This window comes from Vicugna pacos, chromosome 11 (genome assembly GCF_048564905.1).
Source record: "Vicugna pacos chromosome 11, VicPac4, whole genome shotgun sequence".
Lineage (NCBI taxonomy): Eukaryota > Metazoa > Chordata > Mammalia > Artiodactyla > Camelidae > Vicugna > Vicugna pacos.
Genome location: NC_132997.1, coordinates 17,050,876 through 17,072,769, shown reverse-complemented (window position 1 = coordinate 17,072,769; position 21,894 = coordinate 17,050,876). Strand labels below are relative to the sequence as shown.

General features: G+C 41.7%; 1 protein-coding gene and 1 long non-coding RNA gene across 2 annotated transcripts in view; one reads left to right on the top strand and one right to left on the bottom strand.

Annotated features, from left to right (window-relative positions):
• Window positions 1-1,891: 1,891 nt before the first annotated feature.
• Window positions 1,892-11,523, bottom strand: LOC140699171 (uncharacterized). The gene is made up of 2 exons (XR_012077175.1): window positions 11,330-11,523; window positions 1,892-2,098 (listed from the first exon to the last, which is right to left on the bottom strand). It is a non-coding gene; the product is annotated as an uncharacterized lncRNA (long non-coding RNA).
• Window positions 11,524-11,593: 70 nt separating this feature from the next.
• LOC116279493 (zinc finger protein 532-like) overlaps window positions 11,594-21,894 on the top strand; it is a 52,221-nt gene continuing 41,920 nt past the window's right edge. Inside the window, exon 1 of the mRNA XM_072970907.1 lies at window positions 11,594-11,702. The gene's annotated coding sequence lies outside the window, so the exon portion shown is untranslated. The remainder of the gene's footprint in view (window positions 11,703-21,894) is intronic.

Sequence of the window (21,894 nt, the reverse complement as noted above, 5' to 3'; positions counted from 1 at the left end):
ATTTGACACAACACTGTAAAATGATTATGAATCAATAAAAATGTAAAAAAAATAAAAAAATAAAAAAAAAACAAAAAAAAAAAAAAAAAAGAAAAACACAACATGACTCAGTGAAAACCGTCTGACCTCATCAAAATTGCGCAGATAATAGGAAACAAAATACAACAAAAGGCTTCTGCTATTGTCCTAGGCAGAAAGACCAAAGTAATTAGAAATAGATTTTGCAAATTATTACATATACAGTGTCAAATAAAATTAATTCCAGTAAATCCACATATTTAGATGAGAATATTTAGAATGAAAGGTGAAATTCTATGTTTCACGTTACTTTAGCTTAATAGCACAGAAGACCTTGTGTTCCCCACTGTTCCAACCTAATCTCCCAGTGGAAGCACAGCGGTTTCAGGGTCGAGTCTCAACTGTGAACACTTTCCTGTTTTCACCCTCCTCGATCAGAAAATTAGCTCATTAATTTTTATGTTTTATTATTAAAAGTATAAATACCATCTAAACTGAAAAGGCAAACTCTCTCCAGCATTTCTGCACAGCTGGACCAACAGTGCCACTCCAAAAGTGAGTCTGACCGAGGCTTGTTAGTTTGCAGATTAAGAAAATTTTAAAGTTAAGTATTATTTCAAGTAAGCTGGAGCTTTAAAAAATGCAAATATATATTATTAATTGTGTTAGCAATTGAGATGTCAAAATTAACATCCAGGCAGCTATATGTAACCCAAAATGTGTGTAGTTCTAAAGAAAAAAAGTAAAATTTTTTTGTATCTAACAAAGAAGAAGCTGTTCGCCTTTTTTCTGGCACATTTAGAGATATTAATTTTTATTTTTTTCATTGCTCAAAATCTGGATGTGTGAAACCTAAAACATATTATAAAACACCCTCTGTAATACAAGCTTTGTTTCCTATAATGTTCAGTCAGTCAGGACTTCTTCCCCCATTGATAAAAAGAGCAACATCGCTTTATAATCAAGTTTGACATGGCATGATAATGTATCTATTAGATTACCCACATAGTAATATAGTCTATACTACCAACATATCTATATACAGAATATGCACAGTTATGATAATAAAAGTGATATATTTATAAGAAACAGGATTGTCTGTAAAATGATTTAAGCAACTTGATTTCTTTGTCTTTCCTAACTTGTAAATCAGTGAAATGACTAGCAATACCTGAATCAATTAACAGAACATGTATTAAATGCCTGCTGATAGGCACACAGAGCAAAATTAATTCCGAGTGATCGGATCCACGTGGATATACAAATAGTACTAACTATATACATGTATAACTATATAAATATAGTTATATGTGTTTTATAGAGAAAGAATGAAATCAGGAAGACTTTGCATAGCTCTTGTGAAATTATAAAAAAATCTTGCTTCCTGCTTCATTGCTTTTTATCCAGATTACTTCTTAATTATTTAAATTAATGAAATTTAACTTATTGGAGGATTGAATAAGATATATTTACCAATACAAAAAATTCTCTTATTCATATACAGTTATCATTCTCAGACTCTGTTTCAGATTCATTTTTATAAGTAACATTTACAAAAATGACTTGTTTCAACCCAAAAATCAGTTGTTAAAAACTATTCAAGAGCTAGCATATGTTTAGAAGAAAGTGGCTTTTTTTTTTTTGAAGAAATGTGATTTATCAGGTTGCCAAAGTGGAGGTTCCTATGAAAGTGTGCATCATACAAATAAACAGCATTTGAACAAATATAGCCATAAAAAATCACAAAAAGTGCATGCTGTTGGTGTTCTACGCAAGAATGATATTCTCCCCAATTTTGGGAAAGCCCACTGTCTGGCATTTCAAAGAAGCCCGATGAAAGCCAAGTTAAGAGGAAAAATACAATGCAGAAAAGCACAGTTATCCTCACATTTATTCATGACATGTGTGCACAGAAGATTCTGCATTTTCCGAATGGAAAGAGCCCACCCATAGCCTGGATGCCATCTACAAGATCCTATGGTGTGCTCACTGCTCATGTTTGTCCAGAAACCTGGCATTTTCCTTGTCTTTGGAGGACTGGCCATGCTTTTCCATTATTTCCAGTTCATCTCATTGTGCTCTGTGGAAAAACAAAAGCCAAGTGGTTTTTAGATAATCATGATGTTAAATACAGGAAAATTCTATACATTTTGATATTTTTAACATCTGTTTGAGGTAAAATTTGACTTAATTCATGATGCATTTTAAAATGTTTAAATATGTTTAATGCACACCAGATCATCTCCAAATCTTCCAAATGCTATTGGCGATTAGTGACGTTCCCATATAAATAATAAATATTTTTTATTTATTCCAGCATGCTTTAAAACAGTACAGTTTTCCTCCCTTGTTTTTAGCTGTTTATAATGCTCTCTGGAATGCAAGACTTTCATTTTAAAGTGGTATTTCTCTCAGAAATTAATCAAGTTAAATTTGAAAGTAATTTTATCCTAAAGGTGTTATAACATTTTTAAAGAAAAAAATATATATATTTAACTATTGCAATCATTCTTTCTGCCTCTTTGTTTTGGGAAAAGTACAATTTAATTATTAAGTCATGGGACAAAAATAAAAGATTTTGATTCTTTCAAAAATTCTTCCTACACAAAAATGGCTCCAGGCTTCTTTTCTTTTTAACTGTCCTATTTCACCCTTTAAAACCCAAGCTAAAAATTTGTTGTCCTAAGTTTGGTTCTTTATAGGAGAGGATCCTCTGCACTTTAATCTAAAGCAGAATATTTTATAGGTTTCAAACAACACAAATTTTATTCTTAATAGAGAATTTAGATGATTTTTATTTTCAGTCTTATCTCTATAATTCACAAAGAAGTTTCAAAGTATTTTCTACACTTTCTAAGTGCATTAAGAAATCAGTAGACCACCATATCTTGGGTTTGAGTCTAGTCCCCAGAAGTTAAAATCCCTTCAACATTTTCTGTTGTTTGAACATAAAGGCAGCTCAGCCATAAACTGCTGTAAATGATAGAACCTGAGAGATTTCTAACAAAGCTATTTTGTGTTTTCTACTCACTGACTGATTTGAAATACAGGCTTTTCTGTTAATGGGATTACCTAGCAAAGACTAGTTCCTCAAAGGAAGCTTCTTTCAGCAGGGAAAGAAGATTTAATGACAGACCAATAGATCTTCTGAGGGCTTGATCCATTTGGCTTTTGGAAGGTAATACAACAAAAGGATACAGAGAAATAAAGGAGATGGTTTGGCTTCAGTATAACTTACACTAAAAAGCCTGCCTTGCCCACCTTGATCTTCATTATAACAAGTCTCTGTCCACAATAACACAGAACCTTATATTTGCTCTGTTCTGTACTTACTACAATGTCTTACTGGTGCTACACATGTATGTCTACTTCTTCTACTGACTGGAGCTTATTGGCGAGAAGGGCTATGTCCTGTGTATCTCTGTGGTCCTAGTGACCAGTATGATTCATGGTACAGTCCTGCCCTCTGTATCCACGGGGTCTGCATTTGTGGATTCAACCAAACACAGGTCCAAAATATTCAGGGCAAAAAATTCCATAAAGTTCCAAAAAGCAAACTTGAATTTTCTGTGCTCCAGTAACAATTCAGATAGCATTTATGTTGTATTAGAAATTATATATAATCAAGAGGTGATTTCAAGTATACAGGAGGACGTGAGTGGGTTATATACAAAATAGGAATAATTTTATTTAAGGGATTGAGCCTCTAGGGATTTTGGTAGCAATCCCTTGCAGATACCGAGGGATGACTGTATGTAGTTAGAAGTCATTAATTGTTTTAAAAACAGAAAAATTAAATCAGTAATTGAATAGGAAAAACCAAGGCCTCCGTCCTTGGAGAAGGGACAGGTAAGAGGAGGAAAGTTAATGGCAAGAGAATCAAAATAAGAAATATCGAGGACATAATGATATACAGATAATGCCAAATGTTTACCATCATCCTAGAGTAAAATGAGGGTCTTCATGAGGTAATTTGAAACCCAAATAGATACCTATGCATGCTTGAGACAGAACTGGTTATGTCAAACACTAAGATACAAATAGATAGATTAAAAAAATAAGAAGGCTGCGTCCAGCAAAGGTACATGTGAATTCACTCATCTATACATTCATTCAACACAACGCTCTCGTGTACATATCATTCATGTCTTAAGCAGGAATATGTATGTGTAGGAAGTTACAAAAATTAGAACTAAAACTTAATGTTAATCAAATCTGCAATATTCTGCTATTTATTGCTACAGCAAGACCAGCTGTTTCTTCTTGCATGACATCTTGGTTTTTTCCTTCCAAAACATATGGCATCAAGCAAAAGTCAGTAATTTTCTACCTGTTAAAAACTCCAATTTCTCAATCTTATCAGCAACTATCAGCTATATCAAACTAGTGCTATAAATTCATGCCAGAACTTAGAGGTAATCTCAATACTTTTGGCTTTGACCCCTTCAAAGTTAATATAATCTCAAGTGTTCTCCCCTGGTTCTTCTTTTAAAAAAATGAATTTTAGGGATTATTTACTCATCCACCCATTCAATCAAAAGCTGACTGTTTATCAGGCATTACACTAGGCACTGGAGATAACAAGATAAATGCTGGGCTTCAGATTCCATCAAAATGCCACCTCACAAAATACCCATTTGCGCATAATACCACTCTTGTTTGCTTAAACCTTCTATAGTGATCTTCTTCTTCTGCTTTTTAAAACTGTATATAACCCTCTATGAAGAGGATGTTGGTGATCTCATTGCCATACCAGTGGTGATGAGAGTTACTTATTGAAATAGGTTCATTTTTTCTTATGGCCAAAGCTATGTGCAAAGTAGCTACACACTAACACATTGATTACCAACATAAAGGAACTTCCAAGTTCTAAACATTTAAATAACAAACCTTCCATCTCCAAATCCCAGGCACATACCTTCTAAGTTTAAATCATTTCAGTCTCCAGGACAGGGGCTATCTTTTGGTTATTTCCTTTCTTTTCTGTTCACCCCTTCCCATGCCCACCCCAATTATCTGCAGAAGGTTTCTTCCAGAACATCCTTTTCTCAGGGTTTCCTGTTTGCCTGTAAATGAACTAGAGCCCTGCTGCTAAGTTGGAGGCTTTCACTGGTTACCAAAGATTCATCCCACCCAACACCCAGACACGCTTTTCACCCAACCACTGGCCGGAATGGATCCAGATTCCTGGCTGTCATCTCTAATTTCACAAAGTATTTTGACCTCCACTGCCCTAAACCCACAGCACCCTGACACTGAACCCTGCTATTTCAATGCCTGAGAAAAACTGTACCTTTCCCAGAGAGGGGTTGGGGAGCAGGGGTGGAGAGGGAGAGGAGGATGTTGAGAGGGACTGATGCACAGTTCTGTGGCTGAGTCTGTTAATGACACCCAGCAGGTGTCTCTCCAGTCCTGTTGCAGAGAACGCGGACTTGGATCCCTGAGAGTCCGTAAGTACTGCTGCATGGGCCGTCCACCTTGAGACTCACGGTGCTAGACAAACACTCTTAGAAGTTATGTTGTTGACAAACTGTTTCATCTTAACAGTGATCCCCATACTTACTCCATCATGAAACATGTTTGTGTGTGAGAGAGAGAAAAAGAGAAAGACAGAGAGACAGAGACAGAGAGAACATGACAGTAACACTCCCAAGGACCCAGTGTTCTAAGGGATACGGGTGAAAACAGTGTGCCAGGCCAGACTTTCACCAGTTCCTTAATTCAGTTTCTACAATGTTCATACTATTTCTACTCTAAATCTAATCTTTAAATCTTTGCCTCTGTCCTCAAAAACCACCATGCCTGTCACTCTTAGGCTTGCCTCCTAATACTGTCCCCTTTGATGACAGTACTATACCCTCTGTCCTGGATTTCCTCCCACCCCTCTGTCGACCTCCTCAGTCTTCATGGCCCAGGCTGAAGCCCTTGTTTCCATCATAAGCCTTTGTTTTCCCTTCATATCCACACAGGCATCCAGATTTTCATCATGTCCAAGATCCATCTTGGACCAAATAAAAGTCTAAAAATACACTGATGCTTTCTTCCCCCAAATATTCAGTGATCCTGATTACTGGAAACTGGAAACTAGTCACCCAGCCACAAAGCTGAAATTCATCTAAACACCTGTCTCTACTTTGCCTCCGCATCTGATGCATCACTAAGTCTCCAGTTCACTTACTTCCCTCCATTTCCACGGCCGTAACCCTTGTCCAAACTCCCTCCTCTCTCAATTTGCCTCCTTTGATACTGGGCTTAGTCTCCTCATAGCCATCCGTGGCTCTCTCTAATATAAGTCCTACAGGGCACACAGTGTCATTTTTAAAAAATGTGGACCAGAGCATGTACTCTATGTCACTCTACTTATGACTGTATAACAGCTAACCGCCATACTTAGAATAACAGCCTAGACCTTGGGTGCCTATGATGACCGCATGGCTCACCTTCCTCCGCCTCCCATCTCAGGTCTTGCTCCCACGTGCTGAACACATTGGTCTTGGTGGCTTTCATTCAGTTCCACAAACATTTCACATTCCTCTTTCATAAATGCTGTGTCCCGTGTCTAGAACATTCCCCACGCTTCTCAGCTTCCACAGTACCCACTACCTCATTTCAGCCCCAATCTCTCTACCTTGGGGAGGCCTTCCTTACCCTCCACATCCATGCAGAATCCCCCTGGTAATATAACCCCACTGTACAAATTCCCTTCGCCTCACAGCATGTGTCACAGCTGTGCATGGATACGTAAGGCTTGACTCCCACATTCGAAGGAAAGCTCCATAAGCACAAGGACAATGTCTGTTTTGTCATCATCACAACCAGAGCACATGCCTGAAATAAAGCAGATGCTTAGTAAATGTCTGATGGCATAATAATGAATGACTGGAACTTATTATATAAAAATTCCTGATGTCCTAGCTCCTCATTCAGTCTCACCTTTCCTCTGTTTCTCTCCTTTCTGCAACAGGAGCTGCAGACTACCAGGAGCTGAAGTGGTGGGTTACAGTTCCAGCGGGAGTCTGATTTGGAAGTGGTAAAGGTTAACATACTTGGTGACATCAGTGATGACAGCCAAGAACTGGGTTCTGTGCTGGACGGGGTTCACAGGAGAGTGTGCCTGGTCTCAGGGAATAGTTTTCTTTCCTTTATACCCAGGTATTAAATCCAGTATCAGCAGCAACCTGGCTCTGTAATTTATCTCTTTATTTCTCCCTCTTCAGTCCTTTATTCTTTGCTATCTAAACTTCACACTCCTTTCTCCCCCAGTCACTTCCCTGAATCCCTTCACAACCCTCTCTCTACTTGTGCAGCAAAATATCTTGAAGGTACACTGACTTCTTTTCTCATCTTTTGCTTGGTTTTTGAATCCCTGTAATCTGGCTTTTGTTCTCACTTAGATCACTCTCACTAAGCCCAGAAATGATCTTCTTAGACCCAAGAATCTCATCTATAGATAAAGCAAGAGCTCAGTTTTACTGGGCCCTTAGTAATGATCAGGTATTCTGCAACTTACTGTACATGTATAATGTCACAGACACAGGCATTATTAGCAGCAACAGCATCATCCCCATTTGAACAATGAGAAAGCTGAGTCTTAAGTCCCAACCAATAAGCACAGGTGCCAAGGTTCAGACAAAGTTGGAGTGGATCCCAAGCCCTCATCCATCATCTCCTGGTGTCAATGGCCCTATGCTGATGTCACTTCACAAAGCTCTACTGAGTCTAGACCACCTCCTGAAGTGGCCCAGGTCCTTAAAAACCAACATGGGGCCAAGATGAAGTCACTCCATTGCTTGCCAGTCCTTCTTGTGACTAAAAGTCCTGGCACTAAGACCACAAACAAACACAGGAAAGCGAAGAAAAATGGAGGGAAGGCTGACTGGCCAGGAAGCTGACAATGTGAGGAGTCGTGAAGCTCCCCGGGTTTTCTTTCCCCTCACCGCTGATGAGGTGCTGGAGAAGCCTGGATCTGGAACCACCAGAAGATAAGGGTTGTAAATAAAGCCTCTCCCCACCTCTAGCCCAGGGACAGGGGAAGGGACATCTGGCAGAAATAGCCTTGTTCTTAATACTGGCTCTACTCCAGCCAAAAACCAAAAGAAAAACTGGCCCCTTGTGGAATCAGTGTGGCTACATGCAGAACTGGACATGCAGCCTGACCTGGCAGCACTGAGGTAAAGGTGGTGAGTGGGAGGAGTGCTACTCAGCAATCTGCTTCCCCCATCCTCCACCCCACAGGGTCTAGGGTGCCAGCAGGTGCTTCCTCACCCCCTCCCCCAGCAGCAACGAGGCAGATTGAGGTGTCTCAGTGGTGATACTGAGCCCTGCAATACAACTAGGACATGGGGAAAGACATAGATGTTTTTATTAAAGAGAATACACAGAAGACAAACACATGAGAAGATGGTCATTTGCCATTAGGAAACTGCAAATTAAAATCACAATGAGATATTACTCTATACCTATCTATTAGAAGAGTGAAAACTTTTTAATATGGTGACAATACCAAGGATGTGGCAAAATTAGATACCTCATAAATTGCTTCTGAGAATGTTAAAATGGTACAGCCATTATGGAAAATAGTTTGGCAGCTTCTTAAAAATATATTCTAAATATACATTTAATATACAACAAAGCAGATGCAATGCTGGTCACTTATCACAAAGATATGAAAATGTATCCACACACAAAAGTTAATACATACGAATATTTGAAGCAGTTTTATTTGTAATAGCTAAAACTTCAACACAACCCAAATGTCCCTCAATGTATGGAACAAATTTTGGTGCATTCATACCACGGAATACTACTATTCAACAATGGAAAGAAGTGAACTTTTGATACACTCAACAATTGGATGGATCTCAAGGGAATTAATTCTACTGAGTGATAAGTAGCCAATATCAGAAGGTTACATACTCTATTACATACTACTTAACACTCTCAAAAATGACAAAAATTACAGAGATGGAAAACAAATTCGTGACAGCAAGGGGTCAGGAAAAGGAAAAGGGAAAGAGTGTGAGAGATTTTGCAGAGGAGGAACAATTCTATATCTTGACTGTAGTGATGGTTACACAAATCAACATGTAATAAAACTGCACAGATACATACAGGCATACATGCACACACACATACACGGGTGCACGGGAAACCAGCAAAGTCACAAAAAGCTCTATGGATCATACCAATGTCAATTTCCAGATTTTAAAACTGTACTACACTTTTGTAAGTGTTATCATTCAAGAAAACTGGGTGAACGCTACCTAGGATCTCAGTGTACTAATTATGCTATAATGATTTCAAAATAAAAACTTAAAAGAAATCAATGTGACCAATTGATCATCTGTTCCTTTATGTCCCCAGTGTCCATCCTCTAAATATCCAACTTTGGTTTATGGCCATCAGGTCCAAACACCCAAGCAAGAAGTGTTCTTCCAGTCTCTCCCCTCCACATCCAGTTAGGCAACACTTCCTATCTAGGTCAGCCCTGAAAAAAGTCTCAGAAGCAGATTTCTCCCTCTCCAATCTCACTGCCACTCCAGAATGCTATGGCCACATCCATCTGTGTCAGTCTCAACCCCTACCCAAATCCCATTCCAATTCCCCTATGTATTACCTTCCTCCAACTCAGAATTCCTCACCCCAAATACATTTTATAAGAACAGCCCCAAATATTGCCTCACCATGAAGATTAACCCAGGTCCCCCAAGATCAAGAAATCGTGGTCTCTTCAGCTACTATCCTGTTCTTTCTATATAAGTCGAGCCTAGCACTTACCACATTAGGGTGTAATTATTTAGTTGTGTCCCAGGGAAATACAAATGCTCCCAGAAAACTCCTAGGGGCTGAACCTGATTGTCAATCTACACAAGACCAGGCCAAGAAAGAGCAGAAGCTGGTACTGAAAAGCCTTCCTGACCTGTGACCTCCCAGCCTGGTCACACATGCATCCATGGACATGCAAACTCCCTCACACTCAGAGGGGAGACACAGTGGCAGATGATGACCCTTCCCAGGATCTACCCATCCTCAAGCTTCAATCAGCTCAGTTTGCACCACTGCTAACCACATTTAAGTCTTCATTAAGTAGTTATTTATTTATTTTTGCTTTTCCTCTATTATTTGCTATGAAATCTTCCAAAGCCAAAGGTTACTTCCCATGAAAAATGAACAAATTAATTTTCTATCAGACGACTAAAGAATGACTGAACTATGCTGGCATATACATTCACGTGTAGATTTGGAAAAAGTCATAGGTTTATTAAAATAAAGTGAAATATATTATTGTTTCTCATGCAATTCATTTATTCTTCCGTTTGCATTCATACTGGATTATGTAAAGTGAATTACATTTGGGATAAAGTAGTAACAAACTGATTAAAAAAATCCTTTATGAAATTTCCAATTCAGTTAAGAATTAGACAATTCACAAAAGACTACTTTACATGGACATGGTAATAAAAGCTTGAAGGGAAATGAGGCAGGGAGGTGGGACGGATGGTGATGCATGGGGCTGTCATCATTGTTCTTACTGGGTTATCACTACAAGGGATCCAGGGAGATCTTACTGACAAGCAGGCATTTGAGCCAAGACCAGAAGGAAGGAGGGAGACCACCATGTATGTGTCCAGGGAGGATTCAATGCAGAGGGAAGAGCTAATGCCAGGCCCTGGGGCAGAACATTCTCAAGAAAGTAAGGGACAAGCCACAGAATGAGAGACTATTTTTTACAAATCATATTTCTGAAAAGAGCCTTTTATCTAGAATATATAATTTCTAATACATATTTCTCCAAAAGAAGATATACAAATGGCCAACAATCATATGAAAGAAGCTCAATATCAGGGAAGCGCAATCCAAAACCACAAGGAGATGCCACTTCAGAACCATGAGGATGACTATCATCAGAAAGACAGACGATAACAGGTGTTGCCTATAATGTAGAGATAAGTTGGAACGCTCATAGTCGGCTAGTGAAACTATGTAAAACGATGCAGCCACTTTGGAAGCAGTCTGGAGTTTCTAAAAAGGCCAACCATTGAGTTTCCTTATAACCCAGGCATGACAATCTCAGGCATGCAGCTGTGAGAAATAAAACCTGGATCCCCAAATACCTGGTATACAAATGATCACAGCAACATTATTCCTAATAGAAAAAAAAATACAAATTGTGTGGACACCAGTTCATGTATGCTGTCTCCATCCTGAGGCGAAGCCCCGCCCCCAGACCATAGGAGTCAATCCGCGCGCTCGCTGCCAGGACAGGCCCCGCCCCAGAGCCCTCCTCGGCCTCGCCCCTCCTTCCGCCTACCTGCCCGCCAGTTGGCAGTTGGCATTCGGCAGTTGGTGTGAGCGGCCATCGTTTCAGAAGCTCCGCGGCTCCCCTGAGGCGGCGGTTGCTGCTGCTGCGGCGGCGGCGGCGGCGGCGGCGGCGGCGGCAGCGCGGTCCCTCCGGGAGGAGCGGCGTGGGCCGAGCGGCAGCCGCGGAGCGTTAAGCCCAGCGCGGCGGCGGCGGCGGCGGCGGCGGCGGCGGCGGCGGCGGCGGCGGCGGCGGCGGCGGCGGCGGCGGCGGCGGCGGCGGCGGCGGCGGCGGGCGGCGGCCCCGAGGTGGTCCGCGGGCAGGTGTTCGACGTGGGGCCGCGCTCCAGCAGTCTCCTCCTCGAGGGCTCCTACCGCGTGGTGTGGTGAGTGTCCGCGCCCCGCGTGCCGGCCGCGCCCGCCCGGCGTCCCGCTCCGCCTCTTTGGCTGCGGCAATGGCGTTGTGCCCGACCCGCGACCCCGACCCTGGCCAGACCGCAGCCGGGCTGCCTGCCGTCCGCGCGCTGGGGGTCTCGGGCGGGGCCGGGCCGCTCGGGCCGGGTCGTTACTCGCGGCGCTTCCCGGGCGGCCCTCGATGGCGCGCCGAGTAGGGGAGCGGCGCGGGGGTCGGAGGCCGGTACCCGGGACCCCCGGGACGGGAACGGCCCCCAGCCCCAGGGTACTTGACTAGCGGCCTTCCCTTGACGTCCCCATAGTGAAGCCGCGAAGTATTTAAGATGCTTGAGGCAGCTGCGGTCTGGACAGCGGTTCTCAGCGGCGCGAGTGCACAACCCCGAAGTCATCGTCTTGTTTTCCCCCCTCCCCTGCCTTTTCTGCGGACGGCTTTCATGGTGCCAGGGGTGCTCCCCTGCGCAGGCTCTCTAAAAGACATGTAGTGGCACCAGTGTGGGTGTGGAATGTCTCGATCTTCAAGTGTTTAAATGGGTTTGGGCATGGTACTGTTCGCGTTTCAGGAAGGGTAAGCCAGCATCGCTGTTGTGATTTATTTAAGGAGTCTTTTGGAGTTGGCCCTAATTTGACTTGTCCCCTCTTTTACCGGGCGTGAGCTCTCGTACTGGCATAAAGGCTTCCAGAGGTTTTAACATAATGACTGTGGACTTTCCCTGTTAAAGCTTTAGTGGCCTGTGTGTATGCCGCCCTGATGGAGTTCTTGCAGAACCACATGCAGGCGCCCTTGCCTGGCTCCAGATCCCTCAGAAGTGTTCGTGGGATGGGGTTGATGGTGGTTTTGTTTTTGTTTTTGTTCTTGTTTTGTTGTTGTTGTTGTTAGAACCAACTACTTGTGATATTTTGTGCTCATGCAGACTTGTGGAGGTGTAGGCTTTCTTATGCCTAAACCTTCATGTGTGTCTTTTGTGTTGTATGAAGGAAGCAGACTATTGATGATCACTTCATGTCAGGTACTGTGCTATGTACCTTATTTCATGTTACCTGAACAGCCACCTGCAGAGGGAGAAGGGCAGGGCTAGCTCTATTTCAGATTAGAAAGTGTTTTGAGGTGAAGCCAGTTCTGAAGGTCGCACAACTAAAGAGTCAGACTTGAGATTGTAGACTAAGATCCTGTTTCAGTTGCCAGAGCTCTTTTCATAACTCCCTGTTTTCCTTAATTAGTGTTATTAATAATTTTGAAATTTTAGCATATTTTACTCTTACAAGCAAATTTACTTCAGAAACATTCAAATTTGAACGGTAATAATTTTAGAAATACATAGAGGGACTATTTTACCAAGTATGTTAGCTAGGTACAAAGACTAGTTAAAATTCTTTAAAAAAAATGATTGAATATTTGCATTCTCTTCAGGAGCAGAGTGCTTCACAGTACACAGCTGTGAAGATTCACGTGAACTCAGTAGGCTAGGAGCCATTAGAGGAATTAAATTAGGTCAGGCCTAAAAGAAATAAGGTCCTAGAAGGTAACAGAAAGACCATACTGCCCACAACATCACTTATCTGGAGTAAGTCTGATTGCTGTGCACCTGCTGGTATGTGTGCTAATCACCGGTCTCCTTGTGAGAGGCTCGGAATTGCCCATCACATCCTTGGGCCCTTAGAAACGATTAACGCTTAAATGTGTACTGAAAAAGTCTAGTTCTATGACATCTCAGTCAAAAAAAATTTTTTTTAATCTGATGAGAATTTTTCCTAGCCTGAAGATGATTTAAATCTGGTAACTTTATATCTCGGCTGTGGACTTAAGTGACTTAAGTCTCTATTAGGTGAAATGTCAAGTCCACTTACTATATGTATATTTTCCTTTCTTAAGTAAGATCCAAGTACAAATAATATTGGAATTAGAATCCTGGGACCAAATTATAACTTTTTACCTTCAGGTTGGTGATATTTCATATAAGAGTTTAATTTACATTGTGCATTATTAGTATTTAGTAAATGTTGGTTAATGATGCTGGGTTTTTGAAGGATTTCTCGATTGAAATATTAATAATATTTGAAGAACTGACATTTTAAAAAGCTTAATGTTTCCAGAAGGACTTAAAATTTTAAGGAAGAAATTTTCTTTTAAATTTTCTGAATCTGTTCATTAGGAATTTTGCCTTTTCCATGAAAACTCCTTTCCTAAACATTATGTAGGGGATATAAAGAGTGGAGTTTGAATTGAGCCTTTCTGAGTGGTGGGATTTTGATAGAAAGATAATAGGTGCGAGGGACAATCTAAGCTATCGAATCCAATCCTGCAAAAGGACTTAGGTAGCAAATTGTGGAGGACTCTGTAGGCAGAATAGAGTTAGATTTTATGTTTGTGCAATGGAGAAGGATCAGAGTTTTTGAAAAGAGGCAGGCACATGATCAGTTTTGTAATTTTGGGAGAATCTAGATCGACACTGGTGGAAATGACAGGAGAAAATTAAGGTAGGGATTCAACTAGGCTAGTGGCCTTCTAAAGGTGAAGTGAGGTAGCGGTGTGGAGGATGGAGATGTTAGAGTCAATAATGGGCTCTTGTCAGAGGAGTGGTGAACTTTCCATCATGGCAGGTATGGGATGCAAAGGATGATGAGGTATTACAGGGTATTGGTTTTGCTTATGTTTTCCTTTGCTGTGCAAAAGCTTGTAAGTTTAATTAGATCCCATTTGTTTGTGTTTGCTTTTATTTCTATTTCTTGAATAGACTGCACTAGGAGAACATTGCCGAGATATATGTGAGATAATGTTTTGCCTATGTTTTCTTCTAGGAGGTTTATTGTGACTTGTCTTATGTTTAAGTCTTTAATCGATTTTGAGTTTAGTTTTGTACATCATGTGAGGGAGTATTCTTGCTTTATTGATTTACATTGCTGCTGTTCAGTTTTCCCAAAACCACTTGCTGAAGAGACTGTCTTTATTCCATTGTATGTTCTTGCCTCCTTTGTCAAAGATTAATTGACCAAAAGTTTGTGGGTTCATTTCTGGGCTCTCCATTCTGTTCCATTGGTCCATAGGTCTGTTTTTGTACCAATGCCATGCTGTTTTGATGACTGTATCTCTGTAGTATTGTCTGAAGTCAGGGAGGATGATTTCTCCAGCCTCGTTCTTTTTCTTCAGCAGTGCTATGGCCATTCTGGGTCTTTTGTGATTCCATATAAATGTTATTATTATTATTTGTTCTAGTTCTGTGAAATATGCCCTGGGTAATTTAATAGAGGTTACATTAAATCTGTATGTTGCCTTGGGCAGAATGACCATTTTAACAATATTGATTCTTCCAATACAAGAGCATGGGATAGCTTTCTATTTTGTTAAGTCTTCTTTAATTTCCTTAGTCAATGTTTTCTAGTTCTCTATGTATAAGTCTTTCACCTCCTTGGCTAGATTTATTCCTAGGTATTTTATTACTTTGGGTGCTGTTATAAAAAGGATTGTTTCTTTACTTTCTTTTCCTATTGATTCATTGTTAGTGTAAGTAAGTGCAACTGATTTTTGTACATTAATCTTGTATCCTGCTAACTTGCTGAATTATTTGTTTAGTTCTAGTAGTTTTTGTGTGAAACTTTTAGGTTTTTCTATCTATAGCATCATGTCATCTGCATATAGTGACAATTTTACCTCTTGTTTTCCAATTTGGATCCCTTTTATTTCTTTTTCCTTGCCTGATTGCTGTGGCTAGGACTTCAAGACTCTGTTGAATAGGAGTGGTGAGAGTGGACAACTTTGATGGCCTCAGATTTTAGTGGGAAAGTTTTTAGTTTTTCACAGTTGAGTACTAAGCTGGCTATAGGTTTGTCATAAATAGTTTTTATTATGTTGATATATGTTCCCTCTATACCCACTGTGTTGAGAGTTTTTATCATAAATGGGTGTTGAATTTTATCAAATGCTTTTCCTGCATCTATTCAGATGATCATATGTTTTTTGTCCTTTCTCTCTTGATGTGGTGTATTATATTGACTGATTTGCTTATGTTGAGCCATCCTTGTGTTCCTGGAATGAGTCCAACTTGATCATGGTTTGTGAACTTTTTTATGTGCTGCTGGATTCTGTTTGCTGATATTTTGTTGAGGATTTTTGCATGTATTTTAATCAGTGATACTGGCCTATAATTCTCTTTTTCAGTAGTGTCTTTGCCTGGTTTTGGTATCAGGCTGATGATGGCTTCATAGAATGAGTTTGGGAGTACTCCCTCTTTTTCAGTCTTCTGGAAGAGTTTGAGTAGGACTAGTATGAGTTCTTCTTTGTATGGTTGGTGGAATTCCCCAGTGAAGCCATCTAGTCGTGGACTTTTATCTGTAGGGAGGTTTTTTATTGCTAATTTGATTTCATGCCTAGTGATCGGTTTGTTCAAGAGTTCAGTTTCTTCTTGATTCCATCTTGGTGGACTGTATATTTCCAGAAACTTGTCCATTTCTTCTCAGTTTTTCACTTTGTTTCTATGTAGTTGTTCCTAGTATCCTCGTATGATATTTTGTGTTTCTGGGATATTGGTGGTCCTGGATTTTTGTTTGTAGGAAGTTCCAAAATTTACTGATTCTTACTAGTTACCAGTCTGCTTTGGAGCTCTCTGGGCTTCCTGTAACTGGGTATCTGTTTCCTTTTCCAGGTGAGGAAAAGTTTCAGATCTCGTTTCTTTAAATATGTTTTCTGCCCCCTTTTCTCTTCTCCTTCTGGAGCTCCTATAATGAGAATGTTATTGTGCTTGATGTTGCGCCATTAATCCTGTAAGCTGCCTTCACTTTTTTTCCCTTCCTTTCCCTTTTTGCTTCTATCTTTGAGGGAGTTCCTCATACCTGTCCTTGAGTTCACAGATTCTTTCTTGTGCTTCATCTATTGTATTTTTAAGTTCAATTATTGTATTCTTTAGTTCTGTGACTTCTGTTAGGAACTTTCTTATATTTTCTAACTCTTTGTTGAAGTTCTCACTGTGTTCATCCATTATTCTTCTGAGTTCAGTGGGCTTTATACGAGTGTAGTTTGAATTCTTCATCAGACTAATTACTTTTCTTCATTTCATTGTTTATTTTTCTGGGGTTTTATCTTGTTCTTTCATTTGGAACATTGTCCACAGTCTTCTGTTTTTTCATTTCACTTGACTCTCTGTGTTGGTTTCTATGCATTAAGTAAAACAGCCACCTCTCCCAGTCTTAAAGAGTTGTGTGGGAGATGAACTTTGTCAGTTAGCCCTGCCTACTCTTGGTTGTCAGTGAAACTGTGATTATCCAAGCAGCTAATTTTATTTTGACAGCCCCCAGCTGTTGAGGGTGTACCAAGACCAGTCAGTATCTCAAAGATGAGGATCTCAACACCAAGGTTCAGTCTGATTTGACTCCATACCCCCCCAGTAACAGCTTTTGAAGAATATAAATATCGAGGCTTGGGACTGCAAATGTAGTCCCTGCTGGCCCCTAGAGCTAGGAAGTCTGGAGGTGTCCCCTGGAGAACAGTCACTAAGAACAGGGCTTCAGATAAGTATACAAGCTCCTTTCTGGGAAATGTCAGTGAGCTGTAGCAAGGCAGACTGAGAGTGTAATGATGGCACCCGCAGCCTACCTTCCCTGAGAGAACCTCAGTAGCCCCCTGATGTGTGCCAAACCTGAAGCCTGCCTCCAAGTCCAAAGCTCTTAGACTAGAAAAGGAGGCCTTTTTTCACGTAAAGCCTGGGGATGTGTCTCAGTCTAATGTGCAAGGCCTGAAAGTGGTAGCCTGCCAGGAAGTGTCTCTCCAACTGTTACAGATCCATGGGAGTGAGACATGCAGTCGGTCCTGGCCTCCAGAGCCAGGTGACCATGGAGCATCCCCTGAGTGGAAGCCACAAAACCTGGGTCGCCAGTGTGTAGACATTCCCTGCTTGGAGATACTCTCACTCTGCAGCCTATCAGAGGGAGAGTGCAAATATGGCTGGAGTGAGGCAGTGGGAGAGTGCAAAGATGACACCTTCTGAATAAAGAGTAGCAGAAGAAATGGGAAAAGATGAAGTAAGAAATACAGCAAGACAGAGGGAGACCAGGGATGATGGCACCTGCTGGCTGGAGCATAAGGCTGGCACCCAAAGGGAAGGGAAAAAAGAGATGGTACCTGCCAGTTTTATTAAGGCAGAGGGAGAGCAGGAGGATGGCACCCACCACCAGCCTCAGCCCCTGGAGAGTATCCCAGCAGCCCCTGCCCCTCAGACCAATGCTTTAACTTTTGGAAATGAGTCTCTTTCACATAAAGTGTGGGTGATTTTCAAAGGGCCACTTCTGCACTTGGCCCTGGGACCAAGAGCACAGGCCCTTTAAGAGTGGTTCCTGAATTCACCACAGCCCAGTGGGTCTCACAGCCATGTGTCCTGAGGGTCTTCTAATTCAGATGCTTTGGGGGTTTCTCTCTCAGTTGTCAGTCTTCAGAGTTTGAGTCCCCAGTGTGGGGGTGCAAACCATTCACACCTCAGCTAGAAGTTCCATGTTCTGAGTTCTCTCCTGAGTGTGCCTATGCACACCAGGGGTAGGGTTTCTGGTGAAACTGTGCCTCAGCCTTTCCCACCTGCTTTGATATGGTTTCCCTCTGGTTTGCCTGATGTGAAGGGGTTGCTCCACCATTTCTCAAGCTTTTCCAGAGGAAATTGTTCCACGTGTAGATGTAGATTTGGTGTGTTTGTGGGAGGAGGTGAATTCAGGATGGTTCCATGGTGCCACCTTGAATTCAAACCTATTGTATATGTTTTAAACTTTGGTTTTCAATTGCTCAGGTCACTGCTAGTGTATGGAAGTATGATTAATGCTGTGTATTCATGTTTATGTATGGATCTTATATTTTGGGATCTTTCTAAAACTATTTATTATAATTTATTATCAGTTTTCTTACAGATTCCTTGCAGTTTTCTCCATAGACAATGATGTCATCTGTAAATAATGACAATTATATTTCTTCTTTTCTAGTCGGTGTGCCTTCATTTCCTTTCTTGCCGCACTGCACTGACTAGAACCTGTAGTGCTAAGGTGCAAACTGACAGAAGAGAGCAGACATTCTAACGTTGTTTTCAAACCAAGAAGAGCGTTCATTCTTTCACCATTATGATGTGGGATGTGGGTGTTTTGCGGATGTTCTTTGTTAGGTTGAGGCAGTGCCCTTCTACTCCTAGTTTCTGAGCATTTTTTATATGAATGGGTGTTGAATTTTGTTTAATGCTTTTTCTGTATTAATTGATGTGACTGCATGGGTTCTCTTCTTTAGACTCTTCATAGGGTAGGTTACGGTGTTGATTTGTGACTGTTGAACCAGGCTTGCATTCCTGGAATAAATTCCACTTGGTAATCGTCTATTCATGTGGATGCTTATGGCAGGTGTTCTTGTGTATTTCTTGCTGTAGGCTAAATTATGGCTCCCCGAAGGGGTCCATGTCTAATCACTTCTATGACAACGTGTGAGTGTTACCTTGTATGGCAAAAGGGAGTTTGCAGAAGTAACTAAGTTAAAAATCTTGAGATAAATTTATCATAAATTTTCTGGGTTTACTTAATATAAAAGGAGGGACACAGGAACTGAGTCAGAGACCATGAGATGGTAGAAGCAGAGACTAATGTGATGCACTTTGAAGATGGAAGAAGGGACCAACTGCAAGGTGGGCAGGCATCCTCTGGAAGCCAGAAAGGGAAAGGGAACAGAGACTCCTGTGAGGCCTCAAAAGGAATCAGCCCTGCTGACACCTTGACTGACATCAGACTACTGACCTGCAAAACATTACTGTAATAAATTTGAGATATTTTAAGCTAGTAAATAGTAATTTGTAATTTAATGATATAGTTTGTAATTTGTAATACTTTATAATAATTTGTCATAACAGCCAGAGAAAATGAACACACTTATATTTTGTTGAGAATTTGGGTGTGTATCCTGGGGATGTTTGTCAGAAATTTTCTTTTTTGAGCTGTCATTGTCAGGTTTTGGTGTTACGTTATGCTGGCCTCATAAAATAAGTTGGGACATAATCACTTTGCTTCTACTTGCTGGAACAGATTTTGTGGCATTCATATTATTCTTTATAAATGTTTGTGGTTTTCAAGGAATTTACCCACTTCATGTTTCTCCCTGTGTTTGTGTGTGTATGTGTGTGTTTGTATAGTTTTTTTGAAGTGTAGTCGGTTTACAATGTTGTGTCAATTTCTGGTGTGCAGTATAATGCTTTAGTCATAAGTGAACATACATATATTTACTTTCATATTCTATTTCATTAAAGGTTACTACATGATGTTGAATATAGTTCCCTGTGCTATAGAGTATAAACCTCTTGTTTATCTATTTTATAGATTGTAGTTAGTATCTGCAAATCTCAAACTCCCAATTTATCCCTTCCCACTCCCTTCCCCTCTGATAACGATAGTTTTTCGTTCTGTCTGTGAGTCTGTTTCTGTTTTGCAGATAAGTCCATTTGCGTCTTCTCCTTTAGATTCCATATTTAAGTGATATCATATGGTATTTATATTTCACTTTCTGGCTAATTTCACTTAGAGTGTCCATCTCCAAGTCTACCTATGTGTTGCAAATGGCATTATTTTATTCTTGTTTTTGGCTTGAGTCATATTCCACTGTGTAAATGTATCACAACTTATTTATCCAGTCATCTGTCGTTGGACATTTAGGTGTTTCTATGTCTTGGCTATTGTAAGTAGTGCTGCTGTGAACATTGGGGTGCATGTATCTTTTCAATTAGAGTTTTCTCTGGATATATGCACAAGAAGGGATTGCTGGGTCATCGGGTAAGTCTTTTTAGTTGTTTGAGGAAACTCCGTACTGTTTTCCATAATGGCTGCACCAAACTGCATTCCCACCAACAGTGTAGAAGGGGTCCCTTATAGGAGAAAGTGTTTCATATGCAAATACAATTCTGTGTTGACACCAGTCCACACACAGGTCCAGCCATGGGTGGGAAGGGAACAAATAGTAATTGTGGGGCGTCTTTGCAGAGTCGTTAGTCCCTAAGGCCACAGCAAGATGGGTCGTCCTCCCTCACCTGGACAAGAAGCTCCCGCACAGAAATCCCACAAATCCCACAGCGATGCTGACTTTCATTCCCCTTTTACACACCTTTAACAGGCACCCCGTGAACTTCCTCTCAGCCCATTCCCCTTGTGTCCTTGGGATTAAGAGGGAGCTGCCTCCACCACTCCCCACATTGCAGTAATCCTAGGAGGCTAGAAGAGGCTCCCTCTACAATGGTGCAGAGAGGCAAAAAGCCCTGTCTCTCAGGCCAGATCTTCCCCTCTGGTCAGGACACCCAGACAGGAAACCCTGGCCTGTTGTCTGGCTGCCTCAGAGAAGCAGACTGAAGCTCCCCAAGGCCAAGGGCTGCCTGCAGGCTCCATTCTAGAGAGCTGGTTCGTGTCCAGAGGGCTGAAAGGCATGGAAATAGCTCTCCATCCCTACTTTGCTGAGGGGTGCAGATGATGATGGGATGCCCCACAGGCCGTGGCCAATCAGGCTCGAGGGAAAATGACAATGCAGGGGTCCCTGGGGAAAGAGAGAGCCGCAGGCTCCCAGGAGCAGTCTGAGGACCCCGTGTCAATGCAGAGGAAGGTCTAGTCAGCCCCCTGTGGATCCGTAGCTCCTGGGACCTCCTCAGCCTCCTTATCAGGACACCTCTCTGTAGAGCAGTGCAGACACGAATAAGACTACAGTGGTCTGAGGTCATTTCCAAACAAAATTATCATTATTCATATTTTACATACATCACCTCAAGGTGCTGCTCCCACCCACAGCCACCCAGGCCCTCCTCCCCAGCCTCTAACTCCCCACCACCCCACCCCTAACCTGGCCCTGAAGGTCCCCCCTCCTTCCCTGTCCTTCCTCCCTGCCCCCCACTTCAGCTGGGGTCAGCACTGAATGAGGAGGAGCCCCTAAAGTCTCCTGGGGACCCCCTGGTGGCTGGCAATGGAGGGCTGGCCCGCTGTTCCCTGCTGGCTGCAGTGCCTCTTTCTCCTCTTCCTTCTCCTCCTCCCTGCGACATACAGGTCACACCTTGTCTGTTTTGCCTGTGAGGAGTGAGCCAGCCCCAGAGTCAAGGCAGGCCCCCCAGATCCCGAGGTCAGGCCTGGGCAGGGACAGCTTCCCAGCAGACACTGGGCCTCCACTAGAGGCCGCTTCCTCGACTTGAC